Source organism: Arvicanthis niloticus, chromosome 8 (assembly GCF_011762505.2).
Source record: "Arvicanthis niloticus isolate mArvNil1 chromosome 8, mArvNil1.pat.X, whole genome shotgun sequence".
Classification (NCBI taxonomy): Eukaryota; Metazoa; Chordata; class Mammalia; order Rodentia; family Muridae; genus Arvicanthis; species Arvicanthis niloticus.
This window is the reverse complement of record NC_047665.1, coordinates 37,510,128-37,532,245: the sequence shown is the minus strand read 5'-3', so window position 1 is coordinate 37,532,245 and position 22,118 is coordinate 37,510,128. Positions and strand designations below refer to the sequence as shown.

At 39.3% G+C, this 22,118-nt stretch overlaps 1 protein-coding gene across 1 annotated transcript in view; it reads left to right on the top strand.

Annotated features, from left to right (window-relative positions):
• Nucleotides 1-507: 507 nt before the first annotated feature.
• LOC117713908 (cytidine monophosphate-N-acetylneuraminic acid hydroxylase) overlaps nt 508-22,118 on the top strand; it is a 92,610-nt gene continuing 70,999 nt past the window's right edge. The window contains exon 1 of the mRNA XM_076939235.1: nt 508-723. The gene's annotated coding sequence lies outside the window, so the exon portion shown is untranslated. The remainder of the gene's footprint in view (nt 724-22,118) is intronic.

Sequence of the window (22,118 nt, the reverse complement as noted above, 5' to 3'; positions counted from 1 at the left end):
TTTGACTTAAGAAGCAGAAACAAATACTAAAAATAGTCACGTGACTCTAGATAGAAAAAGAGAAGCAAGAATTTGAAAGAGCTTGACTGAGAGAAGAAAAGGAAATTGTAGGGGCCAGGGAATCAAGGGGGCCGGAAGGCATTGAGCCTACAACTAAATTCCATGCCCCAGACACGCAGATCCTTTCTTTGTAATATAGCAAATATTAATAATTTTCATTGTACAACCAAAGGTGTAGTTGTAGATCAACTTACTTCCAGATGAGTCAGGGGTAGATTAAGTTCTCCTTAGTGTTTCTTGTTAGACTATGTGTATGTATCTATAACACACACATGCATTCGAGAAAACATTCACACACCCTATCCCTGACCTGGCATAGAATTTGGTTTATCTAAAGTTTCTAATCTCCTTTCTTGTGTTTAAAGGGTGGAGCTGGGAAAGGGGTAGTGTAGCTGTCAGACACATATTGTCACTTCTGCCTGCTTGGCATCTGTGTCTCCAGAGGCACTTGAACTTCCCAGCTGTACTTCGGTAATTGCTTCTGAAAAGACCTCCTGGCCACACAGAAATCAAATAAAAATTTTAATCAAGCAAATTGAAAATAAAAAATCCAAGACGTAGTCCTGCTGGTTATAATCATCAATTAAAAGAAGATCTGGGCCTTTTGATGTTCCCTGACCAGCTCAGATGTTGTCACCTTGGTCTATTTAGAAGGGAATAAAGGTATGCTTTACATTTTATTCGATTCAATTATGTGTGCTTGTGTGTGTGTGTGTGTGTGTGTGTGTGTGTGTGTGTGTTTTCAGGTGGTTGCTTATCGATATGGATTGTCATGTAGCCTAAGATGTTCTCAACCCCCCTATGCCGAGGATGATCTTAAACTCCTAATCCTCCAGCTTCCACTTCCCCAGTTCTGGGATTACAGATGCAGATTACTGCATCAAGTTTAAGGGTTCACAATCTAAGTAGATTGTCTCTAGTGTTCTGTGACTAGGTAGAAGAACTGAGTGGTTTTGGTGGCAGAGTTAATGATTCTATAGCAGTGTCTACCTCAGGAACATTGGGTAGGCAGTTAACTGAGGTACTTGTGTGGAAAGTCCACTTCGCCCACACCTTGTTTGCCATCCATACTTTTTATCTTCCAGAGCCTGCTGTTTGCAATCCACTGTCACTAGTCGCTCTCTTCTCTTATTTTTAATCAGCAGCCCGATGTCTTTATGGTTCCAGGCATTTCCTTCTGCTAATGTACTAATATTTTCTGCTTTGCTCAGGAGTACAGTAAGTGTCACAGAGCCAAGAGAGATACTGAACAACAAGGGTTCCAGGGCATAGAGAACTTGGGTCCAGACCTGAGGGTGTTCTGGCCTAGGAGGTAAATTAAATTCATGGATCCAAAGATCTCAGAAGAGGATAGGAGGGTCATGGGTTCTTTGCCAGCTTTGGCTACATGTTCTCAAAACAAACAGCAACAGAATGTAATCAGGCTTAAAACCCCTGCCTATAAGATGAATGTTTCACAGAATAAGGTTTGTTGAAACAATTTGCCACCTGCCTTCTCTTTCTGTTGGGGAATATCAAACACAATACAAACAATCCATTAGACCACTTCCTAATCAGCATTCAGGGTTCCTTCTGTTATACTTTTGAATTCTAGAGTACCAAATGTAACATGTTGTTTTACTTTTACAAATAAGCATGCAACTGTTGTGAAGATCCTCTAGGGTGGCATCAGATTTAAATCCTGAGAAGATTCTACAAGAATCACCTGAGTGGGCTATTAGTTGCAATGGTCACCCAATTGTTTATTGTGTGTCTGGCTTTGGAAATACCATGAAGACTCGCGTATATGTATGTCTGACAGTTTTCTAGGAAATGGAGAAATTAATAAACATCAGAGCTAAAAACCAAATGATAACTTTTGATATGTCTCATGAAGGAGAAGGTCATGGTGCTGTGAGAACATCATGCTTGTAGTGAATTTCTCCTTCTCTGGGAAGTCTTCCTTGATGATAATTGACTTGGGGCTGGGAGGTAAGAAAGCTCAGTGTGTGCAAAGGAATCAGAGAGTATTCCAGGTACTTGGCTGTTCTTTGAGGAAATGAATGATGACTACATGTCACTAGGAGAATGACCATAGATTAAAATGAACTGAAGGAGGCAGGTAATGTACCTCAGTAGGTAAAGGAGCTTGCTGCTAGCCTGGTGGTCCTGAGTTTGATCCACATGGTAAAAGAGAGAGTTGTCCTTTGAGCTCCACATGTGTGCCATGACATGTATCAGCACACATACACACTTACAAACACACTAACAATATAATGAAAAATAAAAGCAGCTGGAGGATGTCATAGGGATTTTCATGGTGACTTGCTAGCATAAGAGGAATTGAAACAGGGACAGCCATTGTCCGATGTGTTTGAGCAAAAGATATATGATTTAATCATATATAAGCTGAGTGGGAATCTCAGCAAGTCTGTCTGCCCTGGTTTTTCTTGTTCTGTCTGTACACACTTCTTTCTCCTGACTTTTAGCATAGTATCTCTTGTAAAACACAGGTCTTAGGATCTATTCTCAGACAAGACAAGTCAACAAATATGTTCATGGCTAGCTCTAAGATAAAAAGGTAAAGGGAAGACTTGAATGCTATTTTTTTTGAGGTTATTTTTTTGAGTTTTTTTAAATTGGATATTTTATTTACATTTCAGATGTTATACCCTTACCCCATTTCCCCCCAACCCAGGAACCCCCTATCCCATCCCCCTTCTCATGCTTCTATGAGGATGTGCCCCCACCCACCCACTCCCACCTCCCTACCCTCAAATTCCCCCACACTGGGGCATCCAGCCTTCATGGGACCAAGGATCTCCTCTCCCACCTATGCCTGAAAAGGCCATCCTCTCCTCCTTATACAGCTGGAGCCATGGGTCCCTCCCTATGTGCTCCCAGGCTGGTAGTTTAGACCCTGGGAGCTCTGGTTGGTTGGTATTGTTGCTCTCCCCATGGGGCCTGCAAACCTTTTCAGCTCCTTCAGTCTTCTCTCTCACTCCTCCATTGGGAACTTGTGATCAGTTCAATGGTTAGCTGCCTCTGTATATGTCAGGCTCTGACAGACCTCTAAGGACACAGCTATATCAGGCTCCTGTCAACATGCACTTCCTGGCATCCACATCAGCATCTATCTTTGGTGACTGAACATGGGTAGATACCCAGGTGGAGCAGTCTCCAGATGACCCCTCCTTCAGTTTCTGTCCCACACTTTGTCTCCAAATTTGAATGCTATTTTTGACTTTGTGGTTTGCTTGGGGAAATGGAGCTCGGGTTTCTTCTATGGCTTACCTGAGAGTGAGGAGGAGGGAGGCTAATAGCTGTCTGTAGAGAATGAGGTGGACAGATAGGATGGGTAAGAGGAGATCAGATAGATAAAACTGTGAAGTTTTATCTATTTATTTAAGTGTGTGTGTGTGTGTGTGTGTGTATATGTATGTATGTCTCTGTGTGGATATTCAGGTATGCACATTCTCAAAGTCCAGAAGAAGGCAATAGGTATCTTTATGTTCACAGCATATTCTTTTGAGTCAGGGTCTTTCCTTGAATCTAGGGCTCCTGTCATCTTAGTTAGGCTAGAAGCTAGCAAGTCCCAGCAAACGTCCTGCCTCTGTCCCACTCAGAGCAGGGGTTAACTGACACTTGTGGGATGCCCAACTTGCTAAACAGGCACTGGGATCTGAACTCCAGCCCTTATGGTTGTTCAGTATGCTCTCCTAACCTCTAAGCCATCTCTCCATTCCCTACTTCTCATCCTTGAGAGGCTAAGGGGATGGAGATTAATCTTCCAAGACTACTTCTGAGTGGATGGTCACTGTGTTGTCCTCCTTAGAATAACGCTCCCCTGCTGCTAAACTGTGATAAATCTTAAGGTCACATTGCTTCCATAGCCTGAGATCCATTTGTAATTGTTTTAGTACAGTAGTTTAAAGCTCAGCAAAGTTTGAGGAAAGTCCTGAATAAAATTAGAAAATTGATATTCCTAATTTAAATAACCCAGAAAATATATATTTAATGTCTTGGGGAAATTAAATCTAAAACAATTAGGTAAACAGGTCAACTGAGAGAATACAACAAAAGGGAAACTAATTTCTGTGTCTTCTGACACAATCTGATGCAACTTGAGGGTAAAGTTTATGCAATTTTAGGTTCTAACTACAAAAAGCAGAATCAGTCAGGAGATTAAAACAGACCAAATTAGGCAGCTTGGAGCTGCTTGTGATCAGTCCTTTGTGTTCAGTAAGTTTTGGACCTTGTTTATAGACATTGTTAGGTTCACTTGAGTCTATTTTTAAAATAAATAAATTTGGCATGGAAAATAATGGTTTTTCTTCTGGCATCTTCATGCATATAGTTTGTTCTCATTTGCTTTCCTGACACAGTGCCTGAACCCTGGGGCCCACTTCTTCCTCCAGATGGTTATCTTCCTTCTCCCCAGAGTCCCTCTTCTGCTTTCAAATCACTTACGTGTTCCTTAACACACTGAATATATGCCATCCTTTTTGTACAATTTAAGAAGCTAAGAGCAAAGCTGAACTTAAGTTTTTCTCTTCTCTCCCTCCCTTGAGACCTCTTCCTTCCTTCTCATGATCCCCTTTCTACTTTAACGCACACACACACACACACACACACACACACACACACACACACACACACACACACAACCTTTTGGGTTTCATGCCCTCTGGCACCCAGGAAATCATGCCTGAAGTGACTTCTTCCTTCAAAGTTCCCTCAAGGGGACTGCACGGTGACTTTCAGTAAAAATGCTTGCTGACGCAGTTTTGAAAAAATTTCCTCTTAAGGCACCGTTATGTTGTTAAAAACCATAAAGAGCCCCTCTACCAGCTGAGAAAGGTTGCTATCAGAACCCAGCATTTGGGAGGCTTCTGTAGACATCGGGAGCACTCGGAGACACAAAGTAGCTTCTCGGGACTGTGTAATTACCATCCCAGAGAGTCCTCCTTTCATTTGCTTACCGTTCTTTTCTATCCATTTTAGTAAGTTTATATGAGAATAAAACTTGTTCTATCATATGGAACAAGTTATGCAAAGATTTTTTTTTCTCTACCTGAGTATGGTGGTGCAGACCTTTAATTCCAGCTACCCAGGAGGTTGTGACAAGAAGATTGCTAACTCAAGGAAAGCTTGGGCAACTTCATGAGCTCCTGTCTCAATATTAAAAGTAAAAAAAAAAAAAAAAAAAAATAGTGGCAGAGGACTTGCCTAGCATGCCGAGCCCTCAGTCCACATCTAGCACCACAAAAATGTATCTTTATTTCCTCTTTAATTTTTCTTAGCAAAAACTTTATTCTCTATCACTAACTGGCTTCTTTTATTTTTTACAATTATTATGATTTCTTTTTTTCTTTTTTTTTTTTTTTAGAAATTTTGTGTACAGTGTCTCAGGCTGGCCTTGAACTCACAAACTTCCTACTTCTGCCTTCTGAGTACTGGGATTATGAATATATGCTTTTCAGAAAACAAATTGTGTTGCTTAATTTTTATCTATTTATTTTTTGTTTATATTTTTAAATTTTGGCAACCTGAAACAAGACAAGATTATTTGGAAAAAGGACACACTAGTTGAGAAAATGCCTCTAGCAGCCTGGCCTATAGACAAGGTGAGGGTTGTTTTCTTGATTGAGGATGGATGTGTGCCCACCCCACTATGGGATGGTGGTCCTGAGTTCCATAAAAAAGCAAGATGAGTGAGCAAAAAGAGTATGCCAATAAGCATCATCCTCCATGGCCTCTGCATCAGTTCCTGCCTCCAGGTTCCTGCCCTGTTTGAGTTCCTGCCTTAATTTCCTTGAATGATGGACTATAGCTGGAAGCTAAAATAAACTTCTTTACCCTCAAGTTGCTCTTCGTCACAGTGTTTATCACAGCAACAGAGAGCAAACTAAGACAACAGGCAGGAATTCTATGTGACAGAGCAAGAGTTTGTTCTAAGGAGAGATGTAAAAGACCAGGACTTAGCTCCTGCTCTGTTCTGAGGCTGTTCTTCAGTTTACACTTTGGAATCATGTTTGATAGAATCTCTGAATTAGACAAACTATTCTCTTTAAAATAAAACAAAATGACACACTTTCATTAAAATTGTATTTAAATATTCATGTATTCTTTACATGTAGTATTACATGTGTTATTGAGACTAGACTCCTTAGCTCTTAGTAACTCCAATTTATAGTGACCTCTAGAGAAGAAAGCAAATTTGAATTGTTTGCCATATACCAACAACTAGCTCTACCACAGGATGTGTTTATTAATAGACCCAAATAAATGTTGTCCTTTTTATACACTTTTAATAACTAATGGCAAACTCGAACTTATGTCTAGCAATTGGTGATTTAGTATTTTTACTTCGAAGCAAGTTTATCATAAAACTTTTTAGATTTTTAAGTTACAGGAAGAATACATTTAAAAACACGTTTTATTTAAATTTACTTAGTATATTTACTCTTTATAATTACTTCTAGGCCTCCCAAGATATCCCTCATATACAGTCAGGACTTTATTTTCTTACCAGTACAAGCCCTTAGAACTTGCTGTTCTTGAAGCAGAAAACACTGGCTATTCCAGTGTTATGTATGAAACAGATAAATATGATCTGGATTGACTGCTAGCCTAGGCAAAACAGTTGTTATCAATGAAAACAATTATGAGCATGGTATCAACTTTTGATGACCTAAGAAGATCTGTGTCTTCAAGACCTAGGATCCGAGGACCTGAAAGAATGGGGCAAATTATAGCCTAATGCTGTGGACAAACTTACTTCAGTTTCAGTGTGCTCTCATATATGAATGTAGCAAAGAAAGAAACAATCCAAAGAAAGTGGAGATCAGAAAAACATGTAAATAAGTGCCAGGAAGCACATACTAAATAGTAACAGAACAGAACGTTCCCAGAACTTTCTCAGGACAGACTGATTTAAACACAATTGCTTCGTATGTATTTTTCCCAGGTATAATCTGGGAAAGCAAGGCAGAAGGCCATATCCAGATTCAGGGTACACCGACCAGATTGGGTACTGTAGCTATGATCTCACATCCAACAAGAATGAACATATCTTGTACATTGAATGTAAATGTTTGTCACAGGAGGTACAGAATCATGTTCAAGAATAATCCAGGGGATGAAGTGCACCTGAGGTAAAAGACCCTTTCCTTCTTTCCTGGAGCTTTTCTCACAGTTCCCCAAGGCATTGTTTACCATGGGTCTCTTTGATGTTTGATCTGACAGTAGGCAGGGTACGGGGGTTGGGAACATGTAACATAGTTACATATGTTACATATGTTACACATATACATAACTACACATAGTGTACAGTTGCCCATAGAGGCCAGAATGAGGGATGCAATCACCTGGAGTTACAGACCATTGTGAGCTACCAAAGGTGAGAGCTATGAACAAAACTCAGGTCCTCTGCAAGAGCAGGAGTCACGTCTGTCACTTCTAACTAACTGTTGAATGGTCTCCATAGTTAGCAATTAAAAAAAATCTTTATTTTTCTCTCACCAATGAACTTAAATTAGCATATTTTCAAAACCATGCTCAAGTAGCTAAGTATGGTAGCAAATCTCTATAAATTCAAGGCCAGCCTGCTCTACACAAGGAGTTCCAGGACCAGCCAGTGACACCTAGAGAGACCCTGTCTCCAAAAAAATCAAAAATAAAATTGTATATATATAGCCCATAAAATGTGTGTGTGTGTGTGTGTGTGTGTGTGTGTGTGTGTGTGTGATGGGGAAGGGATATGTGTCACAGTGCATTTGTGGAGGTTGGAAGACAACTGTGTGAAGTAGATTCTCTCCGTCCACTGCTATGTGGGTTCTGTGAATGGAACTCAGGTCTTCAGACTTTTGCAGCAAGAGCTTTACCTGAGGAGCTATTTCATTGCCTGCTGCTTTCCCCTGCCTTCTGTCTGCTTGTCTGCCTGCCTGTCTGTCTGTTTGTCTGCCTGCCTGCCTGCCTCTACTGCCTCTCTGCCTCTCTGCCTCTCTCTGCCCCTCTCTGCCCCTCTCTGCCCCTCTCTGCCTGTCTACCTGCCTCTCTCCCTTGCTATATGCTTCCCACCCTTCATCCTATCTTTCTCATCCTCAGCTTATCAAAAGAGTAATTTCCTGGTCTTCTCCAGCTGTGGGTTGCCTACAACTCTTGGTATGGGCTGTTTTCCTATCTGTAAAGGTCTGTGATCATCTTCTGGTTGGTTTTTTTTTTTTTTTTTTTTTTTTTTGTGACTTTCAACTCTAATTCTTTCACATTTTAGTTATTGTATTTTTAATCATTTAATACACAGTAGTGATACATGCTTGTATGATGTATGTAACATGATCAAATTGGAGTAGTTATTTTATCCACCAATATTTATTATTTCTTTGTGGTACATGTATTCAAACCTTCTAACCACATTGTAGTGTATGTGTTATTGTTAACACAGTTACTGTACTGTGCTATAGAACACTGGGACACACATCTCTCATCTGACTATAATATTGTACCCATTGCCCAACCTCTCTGCCACCCCCTTTCCATAGTACTCTCAACCTCTGCCAGCCATTATTCTGCTCCATATTTTGATGATGCCAGCATCTTTAGCTCTACCCACAGGAGAAATCATGCAGCACCCGTACTTCTGTGCTAGCTCATTTCACTTAACATAATGACCTCCAAGCTCACCGGGTTAATGACAGAACTTCATTCTTTTTATGGAGTGAATGCACTACTGTGTATGTATATGTACCACATTTTCTTAATCCACTCATCTACCAATGGGCATTGTGTTGATTCTGCATCGCCAACCAAAAAGTGGCACCACAAAGCCTCTAGATACTGTCAAGATATGAAGGGCTTGCTCCTCTGTGGGCCCATTAAAGCAGGCACCTACAGAACTCAGTTACGTATGGTCATTGAATGATCCTGACACTTTCTCAGTCTAGAGATCCTCAGAACAAGTTCTCTGCCATTTGTTTTGAACGGTTCTATAGTTTCAACTTACTTTTTTGTCGGTGATTAGTTTGGGGTTAATTTTTGTGTATCATTTTGGGTAGAAGGGCAGTTCATCTTTTGCTTGTCTACTTAGTTGTCCCGTCACCAGTGGTTAAAAAGTCTGTTCATGCTGCATTGGAAGGTCTTACCACCTTTGTTGAAAATCAAAGGAGTAAATTCTCATGGTTCTCTTTGCAGAGCTCATGGCTTCTGCATCCATGTGTGCGTGTGTCTTCATTGCTGACTGTAGTTTCGTAGGCTTTGAAATTGAGCCACAATTCTCATGGCATTGTTGTTTTTCTTTCAGGTTATTGTTCAGACAATAAAGTCCAGTTTGCCAGTCTCCAAGATTTGGATAAGAATCGCAGTAAATTTGTAGATAAATGTGGAGAAGATAGCTGACTTTAAGTCTTTCATTCCATGATATAAGATATCCTTTTCTCTTTACTTAGGTCTTTGCTTTCTTTAAACAGTGAGTAGGAATTGTCTTTTTGTGAAGCTTACGTCTGGTTAGTGTTTTGAGATTTATTTTTATGTATTTGTCCCTGTGTGTATGCCACATGTGTGTTGTTGCCCACGGAGGCCAGAAGAGGGTATTAGATGCCCTAGAGTTGAACTTGCTGGTTGGTTTGCAAGCTGCCCAAATGGGTGCTGAGAACCGAAACTCATCCTTTGCAAGAGAAAAAAAAAAAAACTGCATTTAACTGCTAAGTCATCTTTCCAGCCCCCTTATTCTTTTTACAATGACATTCTGAATAGAATTGTTGGTTAGGTGTATGGTGTGTGTGTGTGTGTGTGTGTGTGTCACTCTTAGGATTTTCTGTATATAAGATCATGTTGTCTGCAAAGAGTTTTACAGTTAGTTCAGATCAGAATTTTAATTTTTTGTGCTGATTTAGTTGTTTTTATTTTTTAATTGGATATTTTATTTATTTACATTTCAAATGTTATCCCCTTTCCTGGTTTCCCCTCTGCAAACACCCTAATTCATCTCTCCCTTAGTTAGAACTTCAAGTATTATATCAAATAGATAGGGAGAGAGTGGGCAGCCTTGTCTAGTCCCTGATTTTAGTGAGATTGCTTCAAATTTCTCTCCATTTAGTTTGATGTTGGCTACTGGTTTGCTGTATATTGCTTTTACTATGTTTAGATATGGGCCTTGAATTCCTGATCTTTCCAAGACTTTTAACATAAAGGGATGTTGGATTTTGTGAAATGCTTTTTTAGCATCTAATGAAAGGATCATGTAGGTTTTTTCTACTTTGAGTTTGTTTATGTTGTAGATTGCATTGATGGATTTCCATGTATTGAACCATCCCTGCATCTCTGGGTTGAAGCCTACTTGATTGTGGTGAACTATCACTACGGTGTATTCTTGTTGGGTTTTTCTGTGGTTTTGGTATCAGCATAATTGTGGCTTCATAGAACAAATTGGGTAGTGTTCCTTCTGTTTGTATTTTGTGGAATAGTTTGAAGAGTATTGGGATTAGGTCTTCTTTGAATGTCTGGTAGAATTCTGCACTAAAACCATCTGATCCTGGGCTCGCTCTTTCTTTTCTTTTCTTTTCTTTTTTTTTTTTTTTTTTTTTTGGTGGGGAGACTTTTAATGACTGCTTCTACTTCTTTAGGGGTTATAGGACTATTTAGATGGTTTATCTGATCCTGATTTAATTTGGTACCTGGTATCTGTCTAGAAATCTTTCCATTTGTCCAGACTTTCCAGTTTTGTTGAGTATAAGCTTTTGTAGTAGGATCTGATGATTTTTTTGAATTTCCTCAGTTTCTTTTGTTATGTCTCCCTTTTCATTTCTGATTTTGCTAATTCGGATACTGTCTCTGTGCCCTCTGGTTAATCTGGCAAAGGGTTTATCTATCTTGTTGATTTTCTCAAAGAACCAGCTCCTGGTTTTATTGATTCTTTGTGTAGTTCTATTTGTTTCTACTTGGTTGATTTCAGCCCTGAGTTTGATTATTTCCTGCCATCTGCTCCTCTTGGGTATATTTGCTTCTTTTTGTTCTAGAGCTTTCAGGTGTGCTGTCAATCAGCTAGTGTATGCTCTCTCCAGTTTCTTTTTGGAGGCACTTAGAGCTATGAGTTTTCCTCTTAGCACTACTTTTATTGTGTCCCATAAGTTTGAGTATGTTATACCTTCATTTTCATTAAATTCTAAAAAGTCTTTAATTTTTTCTTTGTTTCTTCCTTGACCAAGTTATCATTGAGTAGATCGTTGTTCAGTTTCCACGTGTATGTGGGCTTTATGTTGTTTTTGTTGTTATTGAAGACCAGTCTTAGTTCATGGTGTTCTGATAGGATGCATAGGATTATTTCAATCTTCTTGTATCTTCTGAGGCCTTGTGAACGATTATATTGTCAGTTTTGGAGAAGGTACCATGAGGTGCTGAGAAGAAGGTATATTCTTTTGTTTTAAAATGTAATGTTCTATAGATATCTATTAGATCCATTTGGTTCATAATTTCTGTTAGTTTCACTGTGTCTCTGTTTAGTTTGTTTCCATAATCTGTCCATTGCTGAGACTGGAGTGTTGAAGTCTCCCACTATTATTTTTGTTTGTTTGTTTGTTTGTTTTGGGTTGAATAATTTTTATTTTTTAAATTTTTTTATTAGACATTATATTTACATTTCAGATTTTATCCCCTTACCCCCTTTCCCCCACCACCCAGGAATCTCCTATCTTATCCCCCCTCCTCATGCTTCTATGAAGATATGCCCCCACCTACCCACCACTCCCACCTCCCCACCCTCGAATTCCCCCCCCCCACTTGGTCTTCATCCTTCATGGTACCAAGAATCTCCTTTCCCACCTATGCCGGACAAGGCCATCCTCCCCTTCATGTACAGACAGAGTCATGGGTCCCTCCCTATGTGCTCCCAGGCTGGTAGTTTAGACCCTGGGGAGCTCTGGTTGGTTGGTATTGTTGCTCTCCTCATGGGGCCACAAACCCTTTCTGCTCCTCAGTCTTCTAACTTCTCCATTTGGAAACACTTGATCAAATCAGTGGTTAGCTGTGAGCATCGGCCTCTGAATCAGTCAGCCTCTGGCAAACCTCTAAAGAGACAGCTATATCAGGCTCTTGTCAGCATGCACTTCCTGCCGTCCATATCAGTGTCTACCTTTGGTGACTGTACATGGGATGGATACCCAGGTGGAGCAGTCTCCAGATGGCCCCTCCTTCAGTTTCTGTCCCACACTGTGTTTCCATATTTGCTCCCTTGAGTATTTTGTTACTCCTTCTAAGTAGGACCAAGGCATCCACACTTGGTCATCCTTATTCATGAGCTTCATGTGGTCTGTGAGTTGAATTTTGGCTATTTCAAGCTTTTGGGCTAATATCCACTTACCAGTGAGTAAATACCATTGTGTTCTTTTGTGATTGGGTTACCTCATTCAGGATGATATTTTCTAGTTCCATCCATTTACCTAAGAATTTCTTGAATTCATTATTTTTAATAGCTGAGTAATACTTTATTGTGTAAATGTACCACATTTTTTGTATCCATTCCTCTGTTGAAGGACATCTGGGTTCTTTCCAGCTTCTGGCTATTATAAATAAGGCTGCTATGAACATAGTGGAGCATATGTCCTTGTTATATTTTGGAGCATCTTCTGAATATATGCCCAGGAGTGGTATAGCTGGATCCTTAGGTAATGTTATGTCCAATTTTCTGAGGAATCACCAGACTGATTTCCAGAGTGGTTGCACCAGCTTGCAATCCCACCAACAATGGAGGAGTGTTCCTCTTTCTTCGCATCCTCGCCAGCATCTACCATCACCTGAGTTTTTGATCTTAGCCATTCTGGCTGGTGTGAGGTGGAATCTCAGGGTTGTTTTGATTTGCATTTTCCTGATGACTAAGGATGTTGAGGTGCTTCTCGGCCATTCAAGTTTCCTCAGTTGAGAATTCTTTGTTTAGCTCTGTACCCCATTTTTCAATAGGGTTATTTGGTTGTCTGGAGTATAATTTCTTGAGTTATTTGTATATATTGGATATTATCTCCCTATCAGATGTTGGATTGATAAAGATCTTTTCCCAATATGTTGGTTGCTATTTTGTCTTACAGAAGCTTTGCAATTTTATGAGGTCCCATTTGTCAATTCTTGAACTTAGAGCATAAGCCATTGGTGTTCTGTTAAGGAACTTTTCCCCTGTGCCTAGGTATTCAAGGGTCTTCCCCACCTTCTCTTCTATTAATTTCAGTGTATCTGGTTTTATGTGAAGGTCCTGTATCCACTTGGACTTGAGCTTTGTACAAGGAGATAAGAATGGATTGTTTGGCATCCTTCTACATGCTGACCTCCAGTTGAACCAACACCATTTGCTGAAATGCTGTCCTTTTTCCACTGGATGGTTTTAGCTCGTTTGTCAAAGATTAAGTGATCATAGGTGTGTGGGTTCATTTCTGGATCTTCAATTCTATTCCATTGATTTTCCTGCCTGTCTCTGTACCAATACCATGCAGTTTTTATCACTATTGCTCTGTAGTACAGTTTGAGGTCGGGACAGTGATTTCCCCAGAAGTTCTTTTATTGTTGATAATGGTTCTCACTAATCCTGCTTTTTTTGTTATTCCAAATGAATTTGCAAATTGCTCTTTCTATCTCTATGAAGAATTGATTTGGAATTTTGATGGGGATTGCATTGAATCTGTAGATTGCTTTTGGCAAGATGGCCATTTTTACTAAATTAATCCTGCCAATTCAGGAGCATGGGAGATCTTTCCATCTTCTGAGATCTTCTTCTATTTCTTTCTTCAGAGACTTGAAGTTCTTGTCACACAGATCTTTTACTTGCTTGGTTAGATTCACTCCAAGGTGTTTTATATTATTTGTGACTATTGTGAAGGGTGTCATTTCCCTAATTTCTTTCTCAGCCTGTTTATCCTTTGAGTAGAGGAAGACTACTGATTTGTTTGAGTTGATTTTATATCCAGCCACTTTGCTGAAGTTGTTTATCACGTTTAGGAGTTCTCTGGTGGAAGTCTTAGGGTCACTTAAGTATACTATCATATCATCTGCAAATAGTGAAATTTTGACTTCTTCCTTTCCTATTTGTATCCCGTTGACTTCCTTTTGTTGTCTAATTGCTCTGGCTAGGACTTCCAGTACTATATTGAATAGGTAGGATGAGAGTGGGCAGCCTTGTCTAGTCCCTGATCTTAGTGGGATTGCTTCAAGTTTCTCTCTATTTAGTTTGATGTTGGCTACTGGTTTGCTGTATATTGCTTTTACTATGTTTAGGTATGGGCCTTGAATTCCTGATCTTTCCAAGACTTTTAACATGAAGGGATGTTGAATTTTGTCAAATGCTTTCTCAGCATCTAGTGAGATGATCATGTGGGTTTTTTCTTCGAGTTTATTTATGTAATGGATTACATTGATGGATTTCCATGTATTGAACCATCCCTGCATTCCTGGGATAAAGCCTACTTGATCATGATGGGTGATTGTTTTGATGTGTTCTTGGATTCGGTTTGCAAGAATTTTATTGAGTATTTTTGCATCATTATTCATAAGAGAGATTGGTCTGTAGTTCTCTTTCTTTGTTGGGTCTTTGTGAGGTTTAGGTATGAGCGTAATTGTAGCTTCATAGAACAAATTAGGTATTGTTACTTCTGTTTCTATTCTATGGAATAATTTGAAGAGAGTTGGTATTAGGTCTTCCTGGAAGGTCTGATAGAATTCTGCACTAAAACCATCTGGCCCCGGACTTTTTTTGGTGGGGAGACTTTTAATGACTGCTTTATTTCTTTAGGGGTTATGGGAAACTGTTTAGATGATTTATCTGCTCCGGATTCAATTTTGATACTTGGTATCTGTCTAGAAAATTGCCCATTTCATCCAGATTTTCCAATTTTGTTGAGTATAGGCCTTTGTAGTAGGATCTGATGATTTTTTTAATTTCCTCTGTTTCTGTTGTTATGTCTCCCTTTTCCGTTCTGATTTTATTGATTTGAACATTGTCTCTGTGCCCTGTGGTTAGTCTGGCTAAGGGTTTATCTATCTTGTTGATTTTCTCAAAGAAACAGCTCCTGGTTTTGTTGATATTTTGTATAGTTCTTTCTGTTTCTACCTGATTGATTTCAGCCCTGAGTTTCATTATTTCCTGACGTCTACTCCTCTGGGGTATATTTGCTTCTTTTTGTTCTAGCGCTTTCAGGTGTGCTGTCAAGTTGTTAGTGTATGCTCTCTCCAGTTTCTTTTTGGAGGCACTTAGAGCTATGAGTTTTCCTCTTAGTATTGCTTTCATGGAGTCCCACAAGTTTTGGTATGATGTGTCCTCATTTTCATTAAATTCTAAAAAGTCTTTAACTTTTTTCTTTATTTCTTCTTTGACAAAGTCATCAGAGTAGAGCATTGTTCAGTTTCCACATGTATGTGGGCTTTCCATTGTTTTTGTCATTATTAAGGACCAGCCTTAGTCCACGGTGGTCTGATAAATTACTAGGGATTATTTCTATCTTTTTGTATCTGTTGAGGCCTATTTTGTGACCAATTATATGGTTTATTTTGGAGAAGGTACCATGAAGTGCTGAGAAAAAGGTATATTCTTTTGTTTTAGGATGAAATGTTAGATATCAGTTAAGTCCAATTGGTTCATAACTTCTGTTAGTTTCATTGTGTCTTGGTTTAGTTTTTGTTTCCATGATCTGTCCATTTCTGAGAGTGGGGTGTTGAAATCTCCCACTATTATTGTGTGAGGTGCAATGTATGCTTTGAGCTTTAGTGAAGTTTCTTTTATGTATATGGGTGCCCTAGCATTTGGGGTATAGATGTTCAGAATTGAGAGTTCATCTTGGTACATTTTTCCTTTGATGGATATGAATTGTCCTTCCTTATCTTTTTTGATTACTTTTGGTTGAAAATCGATTCTATTTGATATTAGAATTGCTACTCCAGCTTGTTTCTTGGGACCATTTGCTTGGAAGATTGTTTTCCATCCTTTTACTCTGAGGTAGTGTCTGTCTTTTTCACATAGGTGCGTTACCTGTATGCAGCAAAATGCTGGGTCGTGTTTATGTATCCAGTCTGATAATCTATGTCTTTTTATTGGAGAATTGAGTCCATTGATATTAAGGGATATTAAGGAAAATGAATGTTGTTTCCTGTTGTTTTTGTTATTGGTGGTGGAATTATGTTTGTGTAGCTATCTTCTTTTGGGATTGTTGGAAGATTACTTTCTTGCTTTTTCTAGGTTGTAGTTTCCCTCCTTGTGTTGGAGTTTTTCACCAAGTATCCTTTGAAGTGCTGGATTTGTGGTAAGATATTGTGTAAATTTGATTTTGTCATGGAATATCTTGGTTTCTCCATCAATATTTATTGAGAGTTTTGCTGGGTATAGTAGTCTGGGCTGGCATTTGTGTTCTCTTAGGGTCTGTATGATATCAGTCCAGGATCTTCTGGCTTTTATAGTCTCTGGTGAGAAGTCTGGTGTAATTCTTATAGGTCTGCCTTTATATGTTACTTTACCTTTTTCTCTTACTGCTTTTAGTATTTTTTCTTTGTTTTGTACATTTGATGTTTTGATTATTATGTGGCGGGAGGTATTTCTTTTCTGGTCTAGACTATTTGGAGTTCTGTAGGCTTCTTGTATGTTTATGGACATATCTTTCTGTAGGTTAGGAAAGTTTTCCTCTATAATTTTGTTGAAGATATTTACTGGCCCTTTAAGTTGGGAGTCTTCACCCTCATCTTACCTATTATCCTTAGGTTTGGTCTTTTCATTGTGTCTTGGATTTCCTGGATGTTTTGGGTTAGTAACTTTTTGTATTTTGAATTTTCTTTGACAGTTGTGTCAATGTTTTCCATGGTATCTTCTGCACATGAGATTCTCTCTTCTATCTCTTGTATTCTGTTGTTGATACTTGTATCTATGACTCCTGATCTTTTTCCTAGGTTTTCTATCTCCAGGGTAGTCTTCCTTTGTGATTTCTTTATTGTTTCTACTTCCATTTTTAGGTCCTGGATGGTTTTGTTTAATTCCTTCACCTGTTTGGTTGTGTTTTCTTGCAATTCTTTAAGGGATTTTTGTGTTTCTTCTTTAAGGGCTTCTACCTGTCTACCTGTGTTCTCCTTAAATTTTGAGAGTGTTATTTATGTCCTTCTTAAAGTTCTCTATCATCATCATGACAAGTGATTTTAATTCTGAATCCTGCTTTACCAGTGTGATGGGGTATTCAGGACTTGCTATGATGGGAGAACTGGGTTCTGATGATGCCATGTAACCTTGGATTCTGTTGCTTATGTTCTTGCACTTGCCTTTTGCCATCTGGTTAACTCTAGTGCTGCTTGCACTCACTGTCTCTGACTGGAGCCTGCCTTTCCAGTTAGTTGTCTTGCTTGTGTCTGAACTCCTCAGGGTCCAGATGTCTCTGTGATCTTTTAATCCTGAGCTCCAGCTGCTCTGAGTACAGTGGCTTTTCTAGGATGTCTCAGGATATGGTGGCTCCATGGTAGCAGACCAGCTAGATGTCCACTGCTCTGGGTGCAGTGTCTCCTCTAGGATGTCTCAGGATAAGGTGTCCACTGCTCTGAGTTCAGTGGCTCCTCTAGGATGTCTCGGGATATGATGTCTGTCGTTCTGAGTTCAGTGGCCCCTCTAGGATCTCTCGTTATACAATGTCTATATGGGAGCAGACCAGGCGGGTGTCTGCTCCAGGCAGCAGGCCAAGGTGAAGGGCAGAAGGGGAGTGGTATTCCACAGGGGCGGGGTTGGGTGTCTGCTGGAACCTGAACACTCCCTACACCCAGTTATGTCTCTGGGGTGAGTGTAGGACAGTGTGTGAGTGTTCTTACCTGCCACTCTGGGTTCAGTGGTCCCTCTAGGATGTCTTGGGATATGGTGTCCACACATGAGCAGATCCGGCAGATGTCTGCTCCAGGTGGCAGGCCCAGGCAAGGGCATCTCCCACTATTATGTGTGCAATGTGTGAGGTGCAATGTGTGCTTTGAGCTTTAGTAAAGTTTCATTTATGAATTGAGTGCATTTGAAGCATAGATATTCAGAATTGAGAGTTCATCTTCGGAGATTTTTCCTTTGATGAGTATGAAGTGTCCTTCCTTATCTTTTTTGGTAACTTTTGGTTGAAAGTCGATTTTACTCGATATTAGAATGGCAACTCTAGCTTGTTCCTTGGGACCATTTGCTTGAAAAATTGTTTTCCAGCCTTTTTCTCTGAGTTAGTGTTTGTCTTTGTCACTGAGGGTTTTTTTTTGTTTTGTTTTTGTTTTGTTTTTTGTTTTTTGTTTTTTTGTTTGTTTTTGTTTTGTTTTGTTTTTTATTTTTTGGGTTTTTTTTTTTTTTTTTTTTTTTTTTTTTTTTTTTTTTTTTTTGCAGCAAAATGCTGGATCCTGTTTATGTATCCAGTCTGTTAGTCTATGTCTTTTTATTGGGAAATTGAGTCCATTGATGTTAAAAGATATTAAGTAAAAGTGATTGTTGCTTCTTGTTATTTTTATTGTTAGAAGTAGAATTATTTTTGTGTGACTATCTTCTTTTGGGTTTGTTGAAAGAAGATTACTTTCTTATTTTTTTAGTTTGTAGTTTTCCTCCTTATGTCGGAGTTTTCCATATATTATCCTTTGTAGGGCTGGATTTGTAGAAAGAGATTATGTAAATTTGGTTTTGTAATGGAATATCTTGGTTTTACCATCGATGGTAATTGAGAGTTTTGCTGGGTACAGTAGCCTGGGCTGGCATTTATGTTCTCTTAGAGTCTGTATGACATTTGCCCAGGATCTTCTAGCTTTCATAGTCTCTGGTGAAAAGTCTGGTATAATTCTGATAGGTCTGTCTTTGTATGTTACTTGACCTTTTTCCCTTACTGCTTTTAATATTTTTTTCTTTGTTTTGTGCATTTGGTGTTTTGACTATGATTTGCCGGGGGGAATTCCTTTTCTGGTCCAATCTATTTGGAGTTCTGTAGGCTTCTTGTGTGTTTATGGGCATCTCTTTCTTTAGGTTAGGGAAGTTTTCTTCTATAACTTTGTTGAAGATATTTACTTTGCCCTTTAAGTTGGGAATCTTTACTCTCTTCTACAACTATTATCCTTAGGTTTGGTCTTCTCATTGTGTCCTGGATTTCCTGAATGTTTTGGGTTAGGAGCTTTTTGCATTTTGCATTTTCTTTGACTGTTGTGTCAATATTTTCTATGGTGTTCTCTGCACTTGAGATTCTCTCTTCTATCTCTTCTATTCTGTTGGTGATGCTTGCATGTATGACTCCTGATCTCTTTCCTATGTTTTCTATCTCCAGGATCGTCTCCCTTTATGACTTCTTTATTGTTTCTATTTCCATTTAGATCCTGGATGGTTTTGTTTAATTCCTTCACCTGTTTGGTTGTATTTTCCTGTAATTCTTTAAGGGATTTTTGTATTCCTCTTTAAGGGCTTCTACTTGTTTACCTGTGTTCTCCTCTATTTCTTTAAGGAATTATTTATGTCCTTCTTAAAGTCTTCCAGCATCATCATGAAATGTGATTTTAAATCAGAGTCTTGCTTTTCTGGTGTGTTGGGTTATCCAGGGCTCGCTGTGGTGGGAGAACTGGGTTCTGATGATGCCAAATAGCCTTGGTTTCTGTTGTTTATGTTCTTGTGCTTGACTCTCACCATCTGGTTATCTCTGGTGTTAGCTGGTCTTGCAAGCTGTGGTTTATCCCTCCCATAAATAAGCCTGTGTGTCAGCAGTCCTGGGAGACTAGCTCTCTCCTGGTGGGGTTTGGGTACTGAGAGCCGTAGCACAGAGTCAGCTCCAGGTGCAGATGGAAACTGGAAAGATCCTGTTCCAGGCTGCTTCTCTATTCCTATGTCCTGAGGGTTCCAGGCAGTTCCCTTGGAGCAGAAGTGGTGGTCTTACCTGTGCTCACAAGTGTGTCAGTACCCCTGAGAGACCAGCTCTCTCCTGGTAGGATTTGGGTATGGAGACCTGTGGCAAAGGGTCAGCTCCAGGCACAGATGGAAACCAGAAGGATCACTTTAATTTTTTATTTTCATTTTTTTAGTGTAAGTTTTCTGACTAGAACCTCTGCAACCATGGGTTGGTGTGGGAAGAAGAGATATCATCAGGTTTTCTTCTATGTTGAGGGATAAAGTATTACCTCTTTTGATATTAATGTTACAAGTAGGACTTTCATAGACTACTATATAGTCAGGTTGTAGGCATTTCTTCCAGCTATAAGTTTGTAACAGTTTCTTTTTAAAGATTTATTTATTTTATGCATACGAGTACATTAAAGCTGTCTTCATACACACAAGAAGAGGGCATCACAGACCATTATAGATGGTTGTGAGGCACCATGTGGTTGCTGGGAATTGAACTCAGGTCCTCTGGAAGAGCAGTCGGTGCTCTTAACTGTTGACTCATCTCTCCAGCCCTTGTAACAGTGTTTTATTGATGAGAGGTTTTTTCCTTCTGTCTTTCTATAGCTTTTGTGCTGTCGTGTGATTATCTTTTATTGTATTAACACATTATATGAGTTTATTATTAAGAAATTGTTACCTTTGATGTTGTGAATGTGATGATGTGTGAGTGTGGGCACATATGTGCCGTGGAGGTCAGAGGACAATTTGTAGGAATTGGTTCTATCTACTGTAGATCTCAGGGATCACACTCAGGTCTTCAGGCTTGGTGGCAAGCACCCTTATCTACGGAGCAATTTTGCTAGTCTACAGATTGATTTTCAGATGTTAAATAGTGCTTGCTTTGGTGAAAATAAATTCCATTTGCGCTGAAAGAGTTGATTGTTTTATAAACATTTGCTAAGATTCATCAGTCAAGGCACCTGGGCTTGGTTTTTTCCTTTTGGCATGGAGTTTATTTTATTTGGTTCTGGGTTCACATGTTGTAATGCTCTACAGCTGAGCTATACCCCTAGCTATAGAACTAAAATTATGTTTTGTTTTAATACGTTTGACTTTTTATTGAACCTGTCTACAAAAGAGGTTTAGTCCTAAAGACCAAAGCTCATGGCATCATCAGATCCTCCCAGATTCTCCCATATTCTCCTTTTTTCTCTTCTATTTTTTTTCTTCTCATCTGGGGCAGCAGCAGTGGTGGAGGGTGCTGGGCTGCCTGCTTCAGTGCTGGAACTGAACAACCAGCTCCTGAATTGCAGATTCCCAATGTTGATGTTGGCCAGGGCCTTGGCAAATGATGCGGGGCCATAAAAGCTGAACATTAAGCTGGGCTGCTTTAAAGAGGACATTGCTCCCATTCTCCGTGACTGGTCCCTCATTGTAGAGGGTGAGGTGAAGTAGAGTCAGGCAAACTCACAAACTCAGAGTCCTAGGCTGAATGCTCATCCCCAGATGAAGGGAGAGCCTTGCTGCAATGTGACCTTAGAACTTTGGCTGCATCCAAGAAAAGGAAATTTACTGTTATTAATTCTACCCATAATGGCTTTATTTTGATTATTTATTTCTTTTTGAGACAGGTTCAGCAATTTGTGTTTCTCTAGGAATTTACCCACTTGCTTACACAGAGGTGATGGTAATTTTCCATGACTTATCTCTGATTTTTATAGTCTTCTCAAATGAATTTGTTTTGGGACAGTGGATTTTTTCCTGCTATTTTCTGTTCTACTTTATTAACGTTTATTCTCTCAAATTCTTCCTTCTATCTACCCTAGATCTGGTCCATGCTGCTTTTCCCAGCTTGAACATGGAGGCAGGGATGGTAGTTTACTTCTTCTTTAGTGTGGCTGTTTAAACTACAAACCCTCTATACCATGCCTTACTTGAGTCATCCACAGCAAATTCTTTTCTAGTTATAACTCTCTTACTGAAGATGCAATATTTTGATCACATTACTGAACAATGAATGGTAAATTTGTCCACTGAGGAACTTTATCTGAATAAAATTAAGCATGCATTTCTTTAAAAAAAAAAAAAAACTTTTCATTAAGTTTCACATCATGCACCCTAGTCTAATTCATCTCACTGTCCTCTCATATCTACCCCTCAACCTGCCCCTCAAACACACACACACACACACACACACACACACACACACACACACACCCAAAGCATTGAAAACATCTTGTTGTAGCTGTAGTGCGTCACAGTGTGT